The following is a 21,875-nucleotide window of genomic DNA, read 5'->3' as shown; positions in this document are numbered from 1 at the left end:
CACTGAGGAATGTGGTATAACAGGGGGATCTGGGAATACAGATACATCGTTCCCTGAAAGTGGCATCACAGGTGGATAGGGTTGTAAAGAGAGCTTTTGGCATAATGGCCTTCAGATATCAAAGTATTGAGTACAGGAGATGGGATGTTATGGTAAAGTTGTATGAGACATTGCTGAGGCCAAATATGGAGCATTAAGTGCAGTTTTGGTCACCTATACTTAGGAAAGATGTCAATGAGATTGAAAGAATGTAGAGAGAATTTACTCAGATGTTCCTGGGACTTCAGGGACTGAGTTACCTGGAAAATGTTTAAATGGGTTAAGACTTTATTCCCTGGAGCATAGAAGAATGAGGGGAGATTTGATGGAGGTATTTAAATTGAGGGGGAGAGACAGAGTAAATGTAGGTCAGCTTTTTCCATTGAGGGTAGGTGAGATACAAACCAGAGGACATGGGTTAAGGGAGAAAGGGGAAAGGTTTCGAGGGAATTTCTTCATACAGAGAGTGGTGGGAATGTGGAACGAGCTGGAAAATGAAGTTGGGAATGTGGGCTCAGTTTTAACATTGAAAAAAAATTTGGACAGGTTCATGGATGGGAGGGGTATGGAGGGCTATAGACTAGGTTCAGGTCAATGGGACTTGGCTGAATGATTTAGCACAGACTAGATGGGCCGAAGGGCCTGTTTCTGTAGTCCAATGTCTGGGTACCGGGTGGGCTAATCACCATGGTGCGGCCAGAAACTGGCAAGGCAGGATGGGTCCGTATCACCCAGGGTGGCAGAAGGAACACTGGAATAGGGGAGATAGGGAGGGCAAAAGTAGCACAGACCCTTTGTACCCTCGGGGTTCACCAACGTTGTTGCCACTGACTGGGCCTCATTCCAGTTGACAGTGGAAGGCAGGGACCTCACTGGCATGCATTGAGGTAAAAGGAAAGAGCTATACAAGAAAGTCTGCAGATGCTGAGGTCGAGTACCACACACAGACGTGCTGGAGAAACTCAGCAGGTTCTGCAGCATCCACAGGAAGTAAAGGGTAACCAATGTGTCAGGCCTGGCCCTTTCATCAGGTATGGGTAAATATAGGCAGGCAGCTGAATGAAAGGTGGGGGAGGGGAGAGGAGGAAGGAAAGGACAGGGGTTGGAGCACAGACTAACATGCGATAGGTGGGTATCGATGGAAGAGAAAAAAGCTGGAAAGTGATGGATAAAGGGCTGAGGAGACTGGGAAAGTGGAACTGCTTGAAGATATCAGTGGAAGGAAGGGAATCTCAGTCAATGCCATGGTGTGCTGCCCTAGTTGTGTTGGAGGGCTGGAAGTCTGCTTAGCAATCTCCATTGCATTCTTTCAACTCTCGATGCTCATGGAGAGGCCCACGTCTCTCTGCTCTCCTGGTTTCGAGTGAAGCCATAATGGATGTGTGCAGTGTACCGTGGGATTAAAAGGAGTGGTGAGTTGGAGGGTGTAATCAAAAGGTTTAAGTCGTGGGCTGCCCTCTATTCCACAGCACAGTGAACACAGTACATCGTCGTTAAAATAGTTTTGTGTGTCAGAGAGGGAAGTATAAATGGCAGACCTTAAAGGTCTTAAAACTTTGTGAAATATTCTTCAACTCTGGAATTCCACAAGAATTACTTTGGGAGGAAAAAGAAATTAATCCTGGTTTCTGCTGGGAACTTGCCCTGTTTGTTTTATTTCTAGAAGTAAAATCTGGACAGCATCATCTCGCGGAGATGTGGTGCATTGAGAATGTTTGGTGCTGAGACAAATGTATAACATTGTTGCTTGAAATTTTAACTTCATCAGTCGCATCAGATCCAAGTGAGCTTCTGCTTGAGCTGCTGTGTGCGTGCTCACGTGTTGCTTTTGGCAGCGAGTACAGCATCAACAATACTCGAGGTTGACACCGTCCAGGATGTAGAAGCTCCCTCCACAGGCATCTCACTCACTCCACCACCCACCCACAGGACACAGTGGAGCAACTCACCACATCACTTTGATTATAACCTTCCAGATCCTTGCCTACTGCTAAATCAAGACCACAGCCAGTTAGAGGAACAACACCTTGTATCCCCTCTCAGCACTCTCCAAGCAGACGGCATCAATCTTGTCCTCAAATTTCTGTTAACCCCTCCCCTGTCTCTTTCCCTTCCTCCTTTCCTCCATCTCCCAGTTCCTTCCACTCCTCTTCCTATCAGAGAATGATCTTATACCCTCTCCCCCTTTTTCTTAGCTTTTCTCTTCTTCCCTCCCTCATACATCCACCTGTGCTTCCCCCCCCACCCCTCCCTCCCCACCACCTTTCTATTGGAGTGATCTGTTTTTCCACCTTTCTGATGATGGGTCCAGACCTAAAATGTCAACTGCCTTTTACTTCCTCTGGATGTAGTATAATCTCCCAAGTTTCATAGAACGTGGAACTGTACAGCACAGTACAGGCCCTTCTGTCCTTGATGTTCTGCCGATCTATATGTTCCTACAAAATAATAACCTCCCTCCCTTGTAACCCTCTATTTTTTTTTTCATCCATGTGCCTGTCTGAGTTTCTTAAATGCCCCTAATGTCCACCACCACACCTGCCAAGGCATTCCAGGCCCCCACAATTCTGTATAATTAAAAAAAAACTTGCCCCTGACATCTCCCCTAAACCTTCCTCCCTTCACTTTGTACAGATGTCCTCTGATGTTTGCTGATCCTACCCTGGGGGATAAAGGTGCTGGCCGTCCACCCTATCTATGGCTCTCTGAATCTTGTCAACCACTATGAAGTCGCCTCTCCTCCTCCTTCACTCCAGAGAGAAGAGTTCTAGCACTCTTGGGCACTGTAGGAGACCCCACCATCCTGTTTATCGGCTTTCAAACCCTCCCCCTCTACCAGCTAGAGGTCAAGGGCATTGGAGGCGTGGGGGACCTGACCTGCTGGAAATTGCCCTCTGTACTGGTTGTGTGCCGTGGTGCAGCGAAGCAAACACAAAAATCAGCACAGACTGTACAGCAGGCTTTAATCCATTAAAAGTCTGTACACCAGTTTCTGCCCTGATGGCTCCAAAGTGACTGGCCCAGGATTATATTCAGGTCGACATTGACAGCGGCCAGGTGGAGTCAGCCCTTCGGTGGTGTTCCTGCAGGTGCAGTCGGCTGGTGGACGTATCACTACAGTTCCACACACTGTTCTGTCTCGTCGTGGTGTCGCTGGGTCAGTCCTGGAGCATCCTCCCTGACAGCATTGTGGGCCAGATCCTCAACCAAGGGCATGCAGTGGTCCAGGATGGCAGCTCTCTGCTCCCTTCTGGAGGGCAGTAGGGTGGGCAATTAAGTATGAGCTCAGCCTGTGAAGCCCACACCCCTTGATTGAATAGAGGTGCTTGAGGCCCCTCCAAGTCAGCCCCTTGCACCACTTGTTCCCCAGGGGAGCACAGAGTTGTGGAGCAGCACGAGCAAACGCTCATGAAAAAGGTGCCCACAGGACAGGAAAGGCGTGATGGTACTTGTCCCAGCTGATCTAATGTAGTTTGGAATGTTAAAATAATTTTAAAGAGTCAACACTTCCACAAAGGGGAACATTTTTAACGTAATTTTTAATGATACCAGCCTTCTGGCTCTTGAGACTCGGGCTGCCGAATTAAAGCCAGCAACCTCGCTTGTTTTCGAGGGTGGGAGGGAACTGGAGCACCCGGACATGGAGAGCACACAAACTCCTCAGAGACCATGGGCTAACCGTGCAGGCAATCATTTGAGGAGAAAGAGCGAGATTGTTCTCACTGGTCACCCAGCTGAAGAATGATGAGACGCATGTTCAAAATATTGAGTTTGAGCATCAAACTGAAGGTTCTTAAAACTTTGAGAAAGTTCTTTTTATTGCTGAGATTTCCATAATCAAAATTAATGTTGACATTGGTTTGGTGTCCAAGTCCTTAATGAGAGATTTAATGGAGAGTCATTACTTGGGATGGACAATATTGTCAGTCTTACAGGGAGTAGGCACTTCTCTGAAGTTAGCCATGAACTAGGCAATGTGTTCAGAGACTTGTGTGGGAAATGAGGGCCTGTTGGATACTGTTTGGAGGAGTTAGACTGGTCTGAACATTGCCTTTCTGTTAGGGTGTACTGTAGTGGCCTTCGTGGATGTGAAACAGACTGACCAGAGTGCCTCAAATCTGACCGAATAGGTTCAAAGTACAGCTTACAAGGTGGATATAGAATTTTTATTACCTACTCTTGGTAAATCCCGCATTCATTCCCTCTAATTAATCACTGAATCGAGTCATCATGTTGATGGGTCTGCATCAGATCCAAGCTGTGCCAGGAGAGGCCAGCAGATTTTCCTCTCTGAACCAGAAAGGTTTGTACAATTCAAGAGTGCCCTGATTCTCAAACCTAGCACAGCACTGCATGGGCTGACCTCTATAAATCATCAATCTCACCCTTTGCAACTTCACAGCCCATCGCCCTCTATTTTTCTTGCTTCCGTGCGCCTGTCTCAGATCCGAGCTGTTGATGGCCTTTTACTTCCTGTGGGCACTGCGTGGCCTGCTGAGTTTCTCCAGCACTTCTGCGTCCTGCCCCAGACCCTGGCATCTGTGGATTTAACTGTCTCTTAAAAGTACTGTTGAACCAGCTTCCACCGCCACCCCTGGCAACAAATTCTAGGCACCCACCACTCTCTGTCGTCTCCCCTAAACTTTCCACCACTCACCTTAAACAGATGTCCTCTGGCTTTGGTCATTGCTGCCATGGGAAGAGGTGCTACCTATCTCCTAATCTTTTCCACCTTTATTACGTTGCCTCTCTCCTGCCCTTTGCTGAATATTCAGCTGTTCACTGAGTTCACTTAATTAGCTAATTTTTTATTCCTTCACCACCATGAAGTTGTTCTGGCAATCAGTCGTCCGTACAGGGTGGGTGTCCGCATTGCCGAATACTGGAGGACATTTAGTTGGGGTGAAAGTTTAAAGGCGATGTTCAGGGCAAGGGCTTTATTTTTCCACAGAGCATGGGAGGTGCTGGGAACAGGCTGCCAGGGTAGAAGTGTTTAAGAAGCTTTTGGATAGACATCTGATTGGGCAGGAATATGGATCTTGTGCAGACGGAAGAGATTTAGTTGAATTTGGCATTGTGGTTCAGGACAGACCCTTCATATTGAAGGACTTGTCCCTCTGCTGTTCTATGATGGGCAATAAATACCAGTGGTTTTATCATCCAGAGAATAACTTGGATCTCACACAATTTGAATTATGAAGAAAAATAAATCCAGATGCAAGACACAGGTGTCTTTAAAAGTGACCTCAGGGACAAGGGAGAATAATAGTCTGGCATGGACTAGATGGGCCAAATGGCCTGTCTCTGTGCTATGACTCTAAAGATGTTCCTCATGCAAAAACCCATCTACTTCCTGGAAGTCTTTACAGGAATCCAATCCTTGCCTGGTCGGCATTGGACCATCTTCACACAAGCACAGTTGATTGCTAAATGTCATCACTGAGGAACTCTTTCCAAGTGTAAGGAGATGATCTTGGGGGTTCACGGTGAGTCTGCCATCTGCACTTGTTACTACTTCAACACTGGCAGGATAATAAATCTTCGGCCACATCTTCAGTTAAGTGTTGGCTTTTCCAGGCAGTGGACTCCCGTCCCACAAGCCCTTATCACAAGTCGATCTGCACCACGTCCCTTTGGATGTGAAGGTTGAAAAGTGGTATGGAGGTTGGTGCTGATCAAACTTCCCAGGTTGACTTAGTGGCCACCTTGATCTTGTTCATTTTGTTTCCTCTGAGGAGCTGTGCTGGCTCCTGTCAACGTGACAAATCACTGACCCAGTTATCAGATTTTTTTTTAACCTCTGTCAGATATTTGAGATGATTTGGCAACTTTGATGGAAAAATTGACCAAGACCTAAAATACAACTGGAAAATGTTGGAAACATTCAGAAGGCAGAAGATCGAGGAAACTACTTCGACCTGAAATGATAATGTGGTGTCTTTCTGCTCAGACACTGCCCAACCTGCTGAGTGTTCCCACCATTTTCTGTTTTTTTTAAAAATCTCCAGCAGGTAGTGATTTTGATTTTCATTTATTGAAACATCTGTTTTCAAAATTCCTTTTTTATAGTCGTGTAATAAAACAGAAAATGCGATATTACATGAAATTTCCTTTAGTCGACCGTAAGGCAAAGATTTCCCTTCAGTAGAAGTTGTCCCTTTCAACCAAAGAGAAGCACTGACCCTAGCGTCACTGAGAGTCCGTGGATTCACGTCCAGAGCTCCCACATAGCCTTCAGTCCAAAGTATCGGCTGCCTAAGCTCCAGATGCCCACCTCTGTCACAATCAGGCACCCTCTCGCATCCCGGTTCCGATACTTGGTACCCCCTTCAGCCAGTCTCCTGCTGCAGTAAGTCCCTTGACCACAGTCACCCGCAGCCCGCATGGGTTCTTTGCCTCGAGCTGCCAGCAGCCGCAGAGCCTCTCATTGGTCTGCCACCATGCTCACTGTCCCATGGGTTGTCTCCTCAAACATAGTCGGGGGAAGACTGGGGGTGGTCTTTCTGTTCTCTGGTGCCCTGTGCCAGTTCTCTGCAACCCCTCGTGGCTTCTGCCAACATAGGAGCCACCATCTTGGGCCCAGACCCTGTAGTCGCAGGGATATTAAAATAAAAACACCATCGGCTCCTTTAACAGGCCATTTAAAGCCTGAACAGAGCTAAGGGCAGTCAGTCTGGGCAGTTGGACCCTGTGGGGGAGTACTATGTCATTGCTCCTTGGTCTCCATGGGTCCACTCCCCCAGCTGCCCCACCATTACAGCAGCTCCAGAAACTGTGCCATTTTTTTTGTCATGTGGTTAATATTTAAATTGGTCTTGAATGAACTGCCAAACGACACCCTGTATCCTAATGAAGGACTTGGTGCCCAAAACGTTGGTGACCCTTTAATTCTTATTGATGCTGAGGTGACTTGGTGAGTCCTCCATCAATTGTATCAAACTGCATTGTTTTCAAAGAGAAAAGGAATAACAGCAGGCAAAGCACCCAGCGTAGCCCACAGGACCGAGGACAGACCCAACGAGACCGCTCCCTGTCCTGTGGACCTTGCAGACGCTGCTGTGTCTCTCACAGGCTGGTCAAGCAAGAGCTGACTGCTTGGCACGTGTGACCATAGAAACTCCTCAGCTCAATTTCTGGGACCGCCTCATTCCAACAGCAGGACAAGGTGTTGAGAATTAAGGCTACAGAGGTGCTCAAATGGGAGCCAACAGCCATTGATGCCAGGGAGGATAACGATTCAGAGCATCGGGCTGAATGTGCTCATCTCTGGACTGCTACCCTCAGCTGATGAGTCGATGCTTCATGTTCGGAAAGAACTATTGGAGCAAGTGTTTTGAACCAAAGCTGGTGTGAGATCCCCACAATTGAGCTGCCAAGATGGGCGGTGAGTGAGTCGGAGGAGTGATGATCTCCATCCTCACTGCAGACGTACCTGACTTTCATACAACAGAAGTGCCTACTGTGTAATGAGTCCTTCTGGGGACATGGTTGCCAGAAGGTGAGTAGATCCGCTGCCTCTCTCCTCCAGAGACCCAGTTCAATTCTGATGTCTGGAGGACCTCAGCTGGTGAGAGGAGACAGATGTATTGGTGGCGTTTTGGGCCTAAGCTCTTAAAGGAATAAGCAGAATGAGCAAAGAACAGGTATAGAAACAGTGCCGGCTGAGGGAGGAGATCAGACTGACCAAAGGGTGTGATGAAGGGAAAGGTGAGAATTTACAATGTTTGTGAGAAAGGAGATGGGGAATAGGGAAAGGGACAGAGCTGGGGTTTTAAAGCAAGCCAGAGGTTGATATTAATGCCATTCGGTTAGAGGGGGCCCAGTCGGAAGATGAGGTGTTGTTTCTCCAATTCGCAGGTGGCCTGGCAGTGCATGAGACCACGAACCAACATGTCAGCAAGGGAATGGGCCGGGAATTGAAATGGGTGGGCACTGAGAGATCCACACTATAGCAGGCGACAGAGCCGAGGTGCTCAACAAAGCGATCTCCCAGTCTGCATCCAGTCTCTCCGATGTAGAGACGACCACAACGGGAGCACCAGATGGAGTAGACGACCTCTGCAGATTCACAGCAAAAAGTTACTTCACCATGAAGGAATGTTTGGGGCCCCAACTGGTGGTGATGGAGGAGGTGTGAGTGCAGGTGGAGCATCTCCTGCAGTCACAGGGGAAGATACTAAGGGGGAGGGGCAATTGGTGGGGAGGGAGGAGTGGTCAGGGCAGTCATGGAGGGAGTGGTCCCTGTGGAAGGAGGAGACCCTGATGGTTCCACCAACGTCTCGGTGGCCCTGTGGGAATGATCTTTATCTTCCCCACTCGCAAGTAATTGTTGCAGTGCATGGATGGAAAATAAATGTGATGTTCTGTGGGTCAGAGTGTGAACAGAAGAGGACCCGAGAGGGAGAGCTTCAATAAAAATTGGTCCTTCTTGGAATACCAGGGCATGGCCATCATTTAGATGCATGTTGTCGGCAGGGAAAATAAGCTAAACCTCATTCAGATTAAAATGTTCTTCAGGCCTGGCTCACTGTCTGACAAAATAAATGGTACCTTTTACTTTGAATCCGACCTCGCTCTGTTCTGGCCTCTCCTGTGTTGAGGAGTAGCTCCTGCCCACAGTTGGTGGAGTGAGCGAATTGACGGACTCTGATTAAAAATGATGTTAAACCTCCATCGTGCTGACTGGCCTTTCATTTCATTTTATTCCCGGTGTTTATGAAGCCATGAAGTATTCATGGTGTCCGTGTGCATTGATTGAGAGTTGGCCGCAGGCAAAACTATTGCAAATTGCCAGAATGGCTGGTGTTTGAGACCAAAATCTCGTCCCCTGGAAAAAAAAATCACTTTGGTCTCGTTCTATCCAGATGGATTCACTCCCTTGAGTGTACTTATGGAATTTGAATTGCTTGCTTTGCCTGTGTTTTTGTTCGGAGGCTGAAGGCTTTGCTGGCAGGGCATTATTTCTCAGACGCTGAATGATTGGAGGTGGTGCATCACCAGCTCTGACACCTGTAACACATCACTACATTGACAGTAAAAGAAATGGTCTCTTCCTTTCTGGGTTTAAATCCTGGAAGTGACTCCTTGACCACAGAGGGAGCACCTTCACCAGGATGACTGCAGGGATCTGAGAAGGCAGCTCATCTCCTCTTCACTTGGGTGGGAAATATGTTTGGCCTTGTGTTTTGAGTTTTAACAAAAAGTGGGTATGCCAACAACAATTTGCACTGGAATAGCATCTTTCGGAATGGTAAAACTACTCTGGCAGGAAGGTTTACAAAAACAATTTGATACTGAATCCCTTGGTGGCAAAATGATTGTGAAGTATTGTCTGATCTGAGAATTTCCTGTGAGACCATTCGTAGAGGACTGGATAGACTTTATTTCAAAGATCAGGAGGGTAAACATCCTTTGAAGACAGAAGTGAGGTTTAATTTCATTGATTCAAGGTACGAAAGGGTTACCTTGTGGAAAAAAAATTAAACTGGTTTGGTTTCTACTTTCTGGAGTCTAAAAAGGTGAAATCTGATTTTATTAAAACATATAATATCCTGAGGGGGCTTGACAGTGGGATGCTGAGGGGATGTCCTTGTGGCACAACTGCAAATTGGCAGGAATAACGTGGTTGGAACAAGATCACAGCTAGGAATTAAACTCCCAGTGATACGCAGGGTATTGGAAGAACAGGTGGGGGGGGGGGGGGTTCAGTTGGTTAAAAAATAAAATTGAATCAAATCTTTGGAAAGAAGATGCATTGGATCAAAAGATTTGGAATCCCTGTGGGTAGAGAGAAGAAACTGTAAGGGTAAAGCGATCCTGATGGGAGTTGTATTCTGAAATGTAGCCAGGATGTGGCATGCAAATTTCTGTCAGAGAGGAAGGCTCGCAAAAAGGACATTAGTCATGGGGGATTTTGAAATACAGGTGGATGGGGTGGAAAAAAAACAAGTAGGTGCTAGATCCCAAGAGAATCAATTAATAGCATGCCTTTGGGATTTTTTTTAAAGAAAGCTTGTGGCTGAAGCAACTGGGGAAATGGCAAATCTGAATTGGGCACTGTGTAGTGAAGCACTATTGATGAGAGAACTGACAGTGAAGGAAACACTCAGAGGCTGCAGTTTGAGAGGGAGGAATGAAAACCAGAAGTGCTCAGTGAAGTCTAGGGGATGACAGAGGTGAGAGGGAGGTGGTGGCCAAAGCTGATTGGAAGATGACACTCGAGGGATGAGCAGGCAGTGGCTGACGTTTCTGAGATCAACCAGGCAAATTCGTCCCAAGGATGACAAAGTGTTCTAAAGGGAGGATGAGGCAGCCGTGGCTGACAAGGCAAGTCGAAGGCAGCGTAAAAGCAAAAGAGAGGTGTACAATTGGGCTAATATTGGTGGGAGGCAAAGGGATTGGGAAGATTTTCAAAGCCAACAAAAAGCATCTGAAAAAGCTGTTCAAGGTGTGAAGCATTTCTGCAGATAAAAAGCAAACAAAAGTGAGGGTGGACATTGGACCGCTGGAAAATGACACTGGGGAGATGGTCGTGCGGAACCAAGAGATGCGGGCAAATTTGAAGTATTTTACATCTGTCTTCACTGTGGAAGACACCAGCAGTGTGCTGGGTTCAGGGATAGAAGTGTGTGTAGCTGGTATTGCCAAGAAGGTGGTGCTGGGAAAATTGAAAGATCTCCTTTCTCATTCAATCTTTTTATTTTTTTTATATAATAAATACAGTACAATGAAGAGAAGAGTTGAAAGGTCTGAAGGCAAATAAATGACCTGGACCAGATGAACTACACCCTGGGGTTTTGAAAGATGCAGCTGAAGAAATTGCCGAGGCATTGATAATGATCTTTAGGGATTTGCTAGATTCTGGAATGGTTCCAGAGGGTTGGAATATTGCAAATGGCACCCCCACTATTTCAGAAAGAAGGGAGGAAGTCATAGGCCAGTCAGCCTGAATTCGGTGCATGGTAAAATGTTAGAAATTATTATTAAGGATGAGGTTTCCAAGCCTTGGAGGAACATGGTAAAATAGGGTTATTATGGGGAATTTATAGGCATGGGTAGAAGATTGGCTGATTGATAAAAGGGATAGTTTTTGATTGACTGCCGGTGACCCGTGGGGTTCCGCAGGGCATTCCAGGCACCAACGTGCCCTGATGTCTCCCCTGAACTTCCCTCCCTTCACCTTGATCAGGTGTCCCCTGGTGTTTGTTACTCCTACCCTGGGAAAAAGGTGCTGGCCGTCCACCTTATCTGTGCCTCTCAGAATCTCGTAAACTTCAAGAGAAGTTCTAGCTCTGCTAATCTTGTTTTGTAAGATATTTTCTGTATTTTGTAAGATAGTTTCTGAACTGCAAGGGATAGACCAGGCATAAAATCACAGGCATCTTCTGCCAAATTGGATTTGGAATCTTGTGAAACCCAATCACTTGGCAACATAAGGTAGATAAGGATGGATCACTAGATGAAACCTCGACAGCACTGATGACAACATTCCCTTGATATTCTTGGTCCTGTCTTGTAAACAACCAAGTATACCGGGAATGCAGATAATGGACTGGAGTGTGTTTATAATGCATGCTTATTTGATGAATTCCAAAAGTGATAATTATAAGAGCCTCTTGAAATACATTAGAGATAGCTTGTGATGAACTGGGAAATGAAAACCTGTGTTTTTGCAGTTAACTAACCTCCCACCTGATGAATATTGATGAAGAGCATTCTTTAATGAAGATGTTGATGCCATTGCGGGCGATTGTTGTGGAGGTGGGGGTGATTGACCCTCTCGTTGACAGGACAGTCATGCTAGTTAATTAATTTCTGAAATTAGAACATATGCATTTGGTGGCGTTCAGTCCTCAAGCCCTCAACCACAGAAACCACGAACAAGACAGAAGGTTGAGGTGGACTCAGCCCCACTAGTGAAATGGCTGCTTTAATTTCTGGTTGTGGAGCAATCTCTCTGAAGAGATCACCTTCCCTAATGAGTGCAGGCTCTGGAATGTCAGAGACAAAGTCTGACAACTCCCAGCAAAAGCACCAGCCTGCTTGCTGTTTGAGTAACATTGTCAAATTCAGTAAACAGCTTTGTATGTGGATGGGAGGAGGGGGTGAATCTCCATTATCCTTCCTATAAAGACCCATTTGTTATCGGGTTTGTAGGAAATGGCAGTACAGTCTCCAACCAGATGGCATTAACAGACTTCAGAGCCATCAGGTCTTCCTTTTAACTGCTGCCTTAAAGCAGGATTCCTTTAAGCCATAGGATTCTTCAGACTCTTGTTCCACGGTTGTGTGTATGCCATCCCTCCAGGAACCTTCCTTTCTCAGATGCTCCCTCCAGGAACATCTGCAATAATATCACATAACCACATGAGGCGGTGTCTTAAAGAAACAGCCTCTGTCCTCAAGGACCCTGACCACCCAGGCTGTGCCCTCTTCACTCTGCTGCCATGGTGGTGGGGGGGGGGAGGGAGGTTGGGAAGGTTCAGGAGCCTAAAGACGAACTCTCAGCGCCACAAGGACGGCTTCTTCCTTTTTTTAAATTTCAGATTTATCGTGTCTGGAGTTTGTTGGAATTTCATTGCTTTGTGCCTTTCATGTTCAATAAAACCCTTCCTCTCACAAGTCATTAACAGCAGAAACAGCCTTGCAAGTAGTTAGGCATTTACTTGGCATTGGGTTCCAGAGTTACGCCCCCACCCCTCGTCAATCCGAGACTGATGTCAGTAAACATTAGTGGGAATGGCCAAGTAAGTGGGCAAGAGCTGAATTCAGGACCATCATCAGTGCTGGGATTAGATCATGGATGATCAAATGGCTTGAATTAGAGGTGGTTCCAGGAATGGAGGATGTCCAAGGTGTTGGGTTCAGTAAACCAAGATGGTGCTTCACCGAGAGCCAGCGTGGTCAACGGTCACAGTGAATGTGTGTAAAGTGGAACTAGTCATGTAGGTCCACAGGCAGCAGAGCTTCAAATGTCCTCAAAACAACAGGGAGATAACAATAGTTTCAGTCACTGCCTATCCTCCCTTTTTAAATTTTAGACATGCAGAACAGTAACAGGCCCTTCAGGCCCACACGCCTGTGCCTGCCCAAATACATATGTACATTTTGAATGATGGGAGGAAACTCGCAGGGAGAACGTTTGGACTCTTTACAGATAGTGTGGGATTTGAACCTGGGTCACTGGAACTGTTGTGGTGTTCTGTAAACTATGGCACCCAGGAACTGCTGTGTTGACAAGGAATCTTTTCTCCTCTTTGGCTTTTTTTTGAGATTGAGATGCTCAGCTTGGTTTCTAGTCCCAAAATGTTGTGACATGTCCATGACAATACATTCTGATTCTCCTTACCTGATAACGTTTCCAAGCCGCTGGTGCAAACTGCTGGTAATGGAGAGACCCAAACACTGCAATTGGCCATTTTTATGGGTAGCTGCCTGTGATAGGACACAGCTGATTGTAACCGAATCCAGAATCAATAACTGGAGATTTACCAAGCTCCTATCAATCTAAGGAATGCTGAGGAAGAGTGATCGCTGAGGGGGGGGGGGGGGCACAATCCATATATTCTGACTGTTTTCTTTGTTTCCTTCCCCTTGTCATCGAACACAAATGAGTGTGAAATAGAAGCAGGAGTTGGCTGTTGTGGCCTATGAGCCTGGCTGAATCATTTAATAAGGTTGTGGCTTGTAAGATCTTGGCCTCTGCTTTCGTGCCCATCTCCATAATCCTTCAATCCCTCAAACACTTAAAATCCATCTTGGCCTTGAGTCAAAAATCAGAATTTATTGCCATGAACATGTTACGAAATTTGCACTTTTGTGGCAGCATCACAGGGGAAGTGTTTACAGTGTTTAAACCACCTTACAAGAGAAAATAAAAATGTTAAAGTGAGGCAGTGTCTGGGGTTCATTGCCTGTTCAGGAATCTGATGGCGGAGGGGAAGAAGCTGTCCTTGTGCCGCTGGATCCTCCTCTTCAGGCTCCTGTATCTTTTCCCTGATGGTAGCAGAGTGAAGAGGGCATGGCCTGGGTGGTGGGGTGGGGGGGCGGGGGGGTCTCTTTCAGGATAGAGGCTGCTTTCCTAAGGCAGTCCCTCATTTAGATGTCCTCGAAGGAATGAAGTCTGGTGCCTGTGATGTCACAGGCAGAGTCCTGAGAGTTGGCACCTCCGTAACAGCCAGCCAGAATCTCCTAACATTACACGTTGAAGTTTTAGAGTCATCGGTGATATAACGAACCTCCTCAGACACCTCAAAGTCTAGCCGCTGGCGAGCCTTCTTCGTGATTGCATCAACATGGAGGCTCCAGGACAGATCCACAGAGATGTTGATACCCAGGAATTTGAGGTTCTTGGCCCTCTCCACTAGATGAGGACTGGGTCGTGTTCCCCTGACTTCCTGCTGAAGTCCACCATCATCTGCTTGGTTTTGCTGACATTGAGTTGTTGTCGTTACACCGTCCAACGAGCTGATTGATCTCCCTCCTGGACGCTCCCTCCTTGCTGTTGGTGATTCTGCCGACAACGGTGGTGTCATCACCCTCACAGTTCTGGGTGTAGAATGAGTAGAGCGGTGGGCTAAGCCCACATCCTTGGGGTCCACCTGTGTTGATGATCGGTGAGGAGGAGACATTTCCAATTTACACTGACTGTGGTCTTCCGATAAGCAAGTCAAGGATCCAGTTGCAGAGTGGGGTACAGAGGCCCAGAGTTTGTAGCTGAGGAAATAATGGTATTGAAGGCCAAGTTGTAGTCGATGAAGACCAGCTGTGCATATGAGTTGCTATTTTTGAGGTGATCCAGAGCTGAGTGGAGAGCCAGCAATATTGCATCTGCCATGGAGCGATTGTGACGATAGGCAAATTGCAGTGGGCCCAGATCTTTACTTGGGTACGTGTTGAATCTGGCCATGACCAACCTCTCGAAGCATTTCCTCACAGTAGAAGTTAGTGCCACTGGATGGTAGTCGTTGAGGCAACTCACGCTATTCTTCTTGGTCACCAAGATGATTGATGCCCTTTTGAAGCAGGTGGGAAACTCTGACAGCCACAATGAGAAAATGTCCATGAACGCTCTGGCTGGTTGGTTGGTGCAGAAGTTTAGTACCCTGCCATCAGGACCTGATGCCTTGGGAGGGTTCACCCTCTTCAATAATGCTCTGATATTGACTGCGGTGATCAATATCACATGCTCCTCAGCCTTTGTAGGAATTCTCGTTGGCTCTGTTGAATTCAGCTCAGGGGAAATGAAGCATCACAGCCATCTGAGGTGTTTGCTCTCACTTTGTAGGCTATAATGTCCTGCACTCCCCACCATAGCTGGCATGTATATATCTCTGTCTCTACCTTCCTCCAGAATTGCTGCTTTGTTGCTGAGATAGTCTTCTGTAGGTCTCTTGTAGAGACCTGGATCCCTGGACCGAAATGCCCTTGATCTTGCCCTCAGCTGGTACCGAGATGAACAACAGTCTGAGACCAGAAATGTCCCCTCAGCTTATGGGTGACCTTCATTCTGCAATGATGCCCCTGAGATCCAGAATCATCCATGAGGAGAAACAATGTCCTCCATGCATTTACTGTCAAGGCACCTCCGAATATCTCACAATTTTCCAATGAGTCTGGGCCCAAACTGCTCAACCATTCCATTAGAAAACACCCTCATACATATCAACATTTGAATTAGGAGCAGGAGTAAATCACTTAGCTACTTCAGCCTTTTCTGCCCTTTGATATCACAGCTGATTCTAATCTTTGGTCAAGTTTATTGTCATCTGTTCTCCGGTCCTCTGTGCAAAACACGCCCACCCACGCCCACCCACACCCACCCACACCCACACACAGGACCAATATTCATATATACAAATCAATAATCGTTTTGTGAATGAGAGTCTCGGAGGGTCAGTGTGAGCAGTTCCTTTTGGTCGTTCAGTGTTCTCGCTGCCTTTGGGAGCTGTGGGAAGCTGTTCCTCAGCCTGGCGATGCAAGCTCTGCATTATGTCTTCACCCCTTTGTTTATTAAGGATCAATGTACCTCTTCCTTAAAAACTTGTGTGAAGACTGCTTCCACCACTCTGAGGAAAGACACTTGCCTGTCTGAGAGGAAAAAAAATTACTCGTCTACCTTAAAACCTTTATTTTTAAAACTGGCAAGAAACACCACCTTCAACTCAACATTCTCTCATTCATCTAAACCACAAGCAGATAGGAGCTGGGCTTCTCCAACCTTTCCTCGCAAGACTATCCACCCTTTTCAAGAAATGGTCTCTGAACTGCTTCCAAACCATTTTCAACCTTCCTTAAATGAGCAGAAAGTCCTCCAGATAAGGTTTCACACAACAGAAGCCTAACCTTCTTACACTTTATAAATTAGTTCTACACAAATCAACATTTATAGAACCCCAAATAAAAGTGACAGATTGCACAACTCAGCACAGTAGAAAGGTACACAGAGCACATCCATAACAGAGAAGCACATCTGATCATTTTATCGTGAATAGCCGCGTCTCTGAACCCCATCTCCAAAACCATGTTGTATGACTAAAAATACATCTACTTTGTTCCTGTAGAAAAAGAGCAAAGTACTGAAATTCAGGATTTATGACGAGAGGTTGTGGAAGTAATTCCGGAATGGTCCCCAGAACATTTGAAACCTTACATTTGAGTAATGAATTTTTTCCAAATTTAAGCAGGACATAATGTCCTTCGGCGATTGAGCTTGGGTATGTGGGCAACATCCTTCCATTCTAAACAGTACTGACATTTGATTGGCGTTGAAAAGACATTGTCCTCTCCAGTTGTACCGAAAAAGAGTGAAAGGATTCGGGCCTAGATTTGCATTAATGATAAAGTTTGAAATACATCTCTGTGGTATATTTCAAGGTGAGGACACACCCAGAACATATGAATTAAAGATGCCTCTTCTCTCTTACACTTATCACAACAAGAATTTACATCTGAATAGATACGAGATAATTGAAGTTTAGACATGTGGGCCCTATAAATTGTAACGAGCCATGTCGGGCACATAAGGATGTAACACTAACCATCTTAAAAATTGAACCCAAACCTCGTCTGATAATGAAAGGCTTAAATCCTCTTCCCAGGCATTTTTAATTTTAATCGCTCAAGCCCACCAACCTATCATAGATAATAGATATTAAATCTTTGCGAGAAGGTTGTAAACTTAAAAAATACATCAACAATGTTCGCGTCAGGTGCCCCAGGGAAATCCGATATCTGAGATCGAAGAAAATGCCTGATTTGCATTTCTTAAAAAAAAGTATTTGGTAAATTGAACTTTTCAGAAAGCTGTTCAAATGATGCAAAGCTGTTATCAGTAAAAAGATCTTCGAAATGTTCAATACCCAATCGGTGCTATTCAGGAAAAACAAAACCATGTAAAGAAGGTTGAAAAAGATGATTGGAACATTTTTCTTTCAAGTCCTATTTTTATCCAATGTTTTCTGAACTGCACCAAACTCTGAGTGTACCCAGCAACAGGATTGTTAATTAATTTTACAAATCCGACATTTCTTCTCTGTATTTGGCCTGCTGTTTCAGAACTTCGGGACAGTAATCCTCTCCAATCTTGATCGGCTGACTGCGATATTTGAGTTTTCCTCTTCGATGAGCTTCACAAATCAGAGAATCCTTTATTTGGTAATGAGGTAGCCGAAGAATGACTGAGCCTGGTCTCTGCTCTGGAGCCGGGTTAGGTACTAATGAGTGATGAGCTCTATCGATCTCTGGCAGAGATGGGAGCAGCTCCCTCCCAAACACCATGCTGAGCAACTCCAAGAAACATTATAAGTTGCCTACTTTCAGTAGTTTCAGCCAAGCCCAGAATACATAGTCTGCTCCTGCCTTCTAGGTCAACAACTTTCACCGTTAGCTTTGAATTGTTGCCTAATGTGGAGCAAATATTTTCTACTTCATCGACACACGTTGTTCAATTCAAGCTCAAAAGCTGATAAACGTTCAGTGTTCCCCATTAATCTCTGGACTTGGTCAAGTTTAGCATCAATCTGACTTAAGATAGCTTTAAAATCGTCAGTTAACGATTCATAAATCAGAAATAGCCTCCGTGGTCAGGTTACGTTGGCACTACTTTCTTCCCTGATTTACCACTTCTTGTAGCCATTTTAATGCAAATGTAGGTAAAAGAACAAATTGGCAAATAATATGAAGCACTTGTAAAATAAAGAACCAAGTAAGTGGAAAAAACGTAATTGTGTGCAGGAGTATCTGACTGTTGCTGTTACACTGTGCTTCAGCCAACCGGAACTCTTTTCTATGCAATTTTCTTATGATAAATTCCCCTAGCAACGAATCTCTGCAAAAGCTCACCTTCCCGATTACTTGGCAATTTCACATCCTCCCACATTATTCTTTATGTACATATCTATTCCTATTGTCTTGACTTCTCTGTATCCCTTTCCCTCTCCCGTGTTCTCTCTGAGGAATCCGCTTCCCATTCCAAAGGGTACACTTTACTTCCAAAGCAGAGACGTCCAAGACCAAGGGCAGCACGTTTTGGGGGGATCTGAAGAATGGTATTCATAGAACATTATAGCACAGTACAGGCCATTCAGTCCTTGATGATGTGCTGACCCATATATACCTACCACAAAGTACAAACCCTCCCTATCCCCTAACCCTCTATTTTTCTTCCTAAGAGTCTTAAATGCCTCTCATGTTCCAGCCTCCACGACCACCCCTAGCAAGACATTCCACACACCCACAGCTCTGCATTTATTTTTTAAAAACTTACCCCTGACCTCTCCCCTAAACTTGCTTCCCCTCACTTTGTACATCTGTCCTCTGGTGTTTGCTATTCCTGCCCTGGGACAAAGGTGTTGCCTGTCCACCCTGTCTATGCCTCCCAGAATCTTGTCGACCTTTGAGGTAATTCAGGAGTAATGTGGAATGCACTGACTGAAGGGGAGGTGGAGGCTCTCCGAATTTATTAAGTAGGGCAGTGCTCCAATCCCTGAGGCCATGTGTCATTTGCTGGAAGAGTGAAGATGGACGCTTCTGATGGACTGAGGCTTCTGTTTTGTACGACTCTGACAGTGTGGGCTGACAGCAAATCAGTCAAATTCCTTTCCTCACTTGCTCCACTTGTCCAACTGAGAGACCCTCCGGGAAGTTGACCTGTTTGACCATCCTCTCCCCTATCTCAAGAGAGGCTCTTGCTTCATTTTCCCTGATCCCATGGAAGCGAAGGAAGACAGGAGCAGAAGGAGGCCATTGTGCCCTCTGAGCCTGGCCTGCCATTCATAACATCACATAACAATGACAGCACGGAAAGAGGCCATTAGGCCCTTCTAGTCTGCACCGAACCAAACACCTCTTTCTAGTCCCACCTCCCTGCACAATGCGATCTTTATTTGTTGAGTCACCTTTATTTGTCGTTCATCCCATGCTCGCACAGTAAATTCAAGAGGGTGTTTCTCCAGGACCACGAGCAGATTTACATCAATATAAGTTAAAATATTAAGATGTATACAGTAAACGTACACTATCCACATCTGTTTTGGGAATTCAGGAGCCTGATGGCTTGGGTGAAAAAAACTGTTGTCCAATCTGGACGTAAGGGCCCGTGTGCTACGGTACCTCCTACCAGATGGCAGAAGGGAGAACAGTTTACGTGAGGGGTGTGTGGAGTCCTTCACAATGTTTATTGCCTTTCACCTGCATCAAAGACGTCCTTCATGGTAGGAAGAGAGCCCCCAGTGATCTTTTCAGCTGACTTCACTATCCTCTACACAGGGTCTTGCAGTCCAAGGAGGTACAGCTGTCAAACCAGGCGGTGATGCAGTTGCACAGGATGCTCTCGATACATCCTCTGTAGAATGTAATGAGGATGGAGGGTGGGAGATGGACTTTCCTGAGGTGCTGCTGGACTTTCTTGGCTAGGGAGCTGGTGTTAAGGAACCAGGTGAGATTCTCCACCAAGTCCACGTCAAGGAACTTGATACTCTTGACAATCTCAATGGTGGAGCTGCCAGTGGGCAGCAGAGCGAGTGTCTCTCCCTCTCTCTCCCCCCCCCCCCCCCCCCCCCCCCCCCCACCCCGGCCCCCCTGAAGACCATAAGGCTAATCATCCAACTTTAGTTCCCTGTCCCCATGCTCCTGGCCGTCAGATATGAACATTTTCAATGTCTTGCCCGGGACTGGTTTCAATAGTCGGGATTCCATGGGCTCCCACCCTGTGGGAGAAGCCACGTCTCCTCCTCTCAGTTTCAAATGCCTGGCACAGGATTATTGGAGGAACCCAGCGGCATTTCGGGGCTGGTGCTGAGTCTCTGTCTGCTGTGCCCCGGACTCGCTGCATAAACCCGTGAGGTTCCCGAGCGAAGCCTCCGGGAGGGTCATGAACCAGTAACCAGCAGGCGCCTGGACCCGGGGGGAGACGCTGGGAGCCGAGAGCAGGCAGATGTTGGGGACGGGCGGCTGCGGCGGGGAACGGCACGGGTTCCTCCAGCAGATTGGGGGCTCGCGGCGGCTGCAAGGAGGAGATCCCGGCCGGAGGACCGCCGCACGGTAGGGCTTGACCGTCCTGCTCCCGCTTCCCCACCGGGCTGCCCCGTGCCCCCGCTTCCCGGGGGCAGCAGCCGCGCCTGGCCGAGGGGCGACCCGTTCCCGGAGCAGCCGGCGTCGTGTTGAAGCGGGGCCGGGGTTGGGCCGCGATGCCGGGGTTAGGTATTCCCCCCCCCCCCCCCCCCCCCCGACTCAGGGCATCCCCCCCCCGACTCAGGGCATCCCCCCCCCCCGACTCAGGGCATCCCCCCCCCGACTCAGGGCATCCCCCCCCCGACTCAGGGCATTCCCCCCCCCCCGACTCAGGGCATCCCCCCCCCGACTCAGGGCATCCCCCCCCCGACTCAGGGCATCCCCCCCCGACTCAGGGCATCCCCCCCCCGACTCAGGGCATCACCCCCCCCCGACTCAGGGCATCCCCCCCCCCGACTCAGGGCATCCCCCCCCCGACTCAGGGCATCCCCCCCCCCGACTCAGGGCATCCCCCCCCCGACTCAGGGCATCCCCCCCCCCGACTCAGGGCATCCCCCCCCGACTCAGGGCATCCCCCCCCGACTCAGGGCATCCCCCCCGACTCAGGGCATCCCCCCCGACTCAGGGCATCCCCCCCCCCCGACTCAGGGCATCCCCCCCCCGACTCAGGGCATCCCCCCCCCCGACTCAGGGCATCCCCCCCCCCGACTCAGGGCATCCCCCCGCTGGAGGACCGACCAGGAATTCCCAGCGTCGGCTCCCGTCCGGAAGGTCCGTGCGTGAAATGCTGTTTGTTACCTGGTGCACGAAAATGGTTGAAATTCAGATGGGACCATGAACTCATTTCAAGCCTGATTTCCTTGTCTGAGCTAAAGGACCAGAAGAGAGAATCAGAAATGTTTGGTTATGAAAATATTGCTATAAAATGATATTTAAAAAATGAATAAATTAGTTTAAAAATTAGGAGAAAGTGAGGCCAGGTCTGGGGTTCCTTGAGGAGTCAACAATCTGAGGCCGTCCTTGTGCCACTGGGTGCTGGTGTTCAGGCTCCTGGACCTTTTCCCCCATGGTGGCAGAGTGAAGGGACTCGGCCTGGGTATAAATAGTTCAGCAACAATGAGCTGAACTGTCCTGTCCTGTTCTGCAGTTCTCTCCTCCCTGACTCACCCTGGACATGAAGTTGCCATGGTCATCTGCTGATTCTTCCTATCCTGTCCCTTCATGTCTCCCCCAGAGATCATGGGGTTTTTAGCAACAAGGTTTGAAAAGTCTCCCTGAATCACTAGCCACATGGTTAGGAATTCAGCTGCTGTGTAGACACATTC

The 21,875-nt window shown here is 47.4% G+C and overlaps 1 protein-coding gene and 1 long non-coding RNA gene across 7 annotated transcripts in view; one reads left to right on the top strand and one right to left on the bottom strand.

The window, feature by feature from the left end:
* The window catches only part of LOC138748445 (sodium/calcium exchanger 3-like), a 173,627-nt gene that overhangs the window by 9,882 nt on the left and 141,870 nt on the right, over positions 1-21,875 (top strand). For 2 of the 6 annotated variants that reach the window (XM_069908683.1, XM_069908684.1), the window contains exon 1: positions 20,339-20,580. The exons of the other annotated variants lie outside the window; for them this stretch is intronic. The gene's annotated coding sequence lies outside the window, so the exon portion shown is untranslated. Of the gene's footprint in view, positions 1-20,338; positions 20,581-21,875 lie in introns of those variants that run through there. 6 annotated transcript variants of the gene reach the window in all.
* The window catches only part of LOC138748448 (uncharacterized), a 162,847-nt gene continuing 151,742 nt past the window's right edge, over positions 10,771-21,875 (bottom strand). Inside the window, exons 3-4 of the long non-coding RNA XR_011348038.1 lie at positions 21,349-21,419; positions 10,771-12,382 (exon numbers count right to left, since the gene is read on the bottom strand). This is a non-coding gene — a long non-coding RNA (uncharacterized lncRNA). The remainder of the gene's footprint in view (positions 12,383-21,348; positions 21,420-21,875) is intronic.

This window comes from Narcine bancroftii, chromosome 13 (genome assembly GCF_036971445.1).
Source record: "Narcine bancroftii isolate sNarBan1 chromosome 13, sNarBan1.hap1, whole genome shotgun sequence".
Lineage (NCBI taxonomy): Eukaryota > Metazoa > Chordata > Chondrichthyes > Torpediniformes > Narcinidae > Narcine > Narcine bancroftii.
The sequence above is the reverse complement of the archived record's forward strand: the minus strand, read 5'-3'. Positions and strand labels throughout refer to the sequence as shown.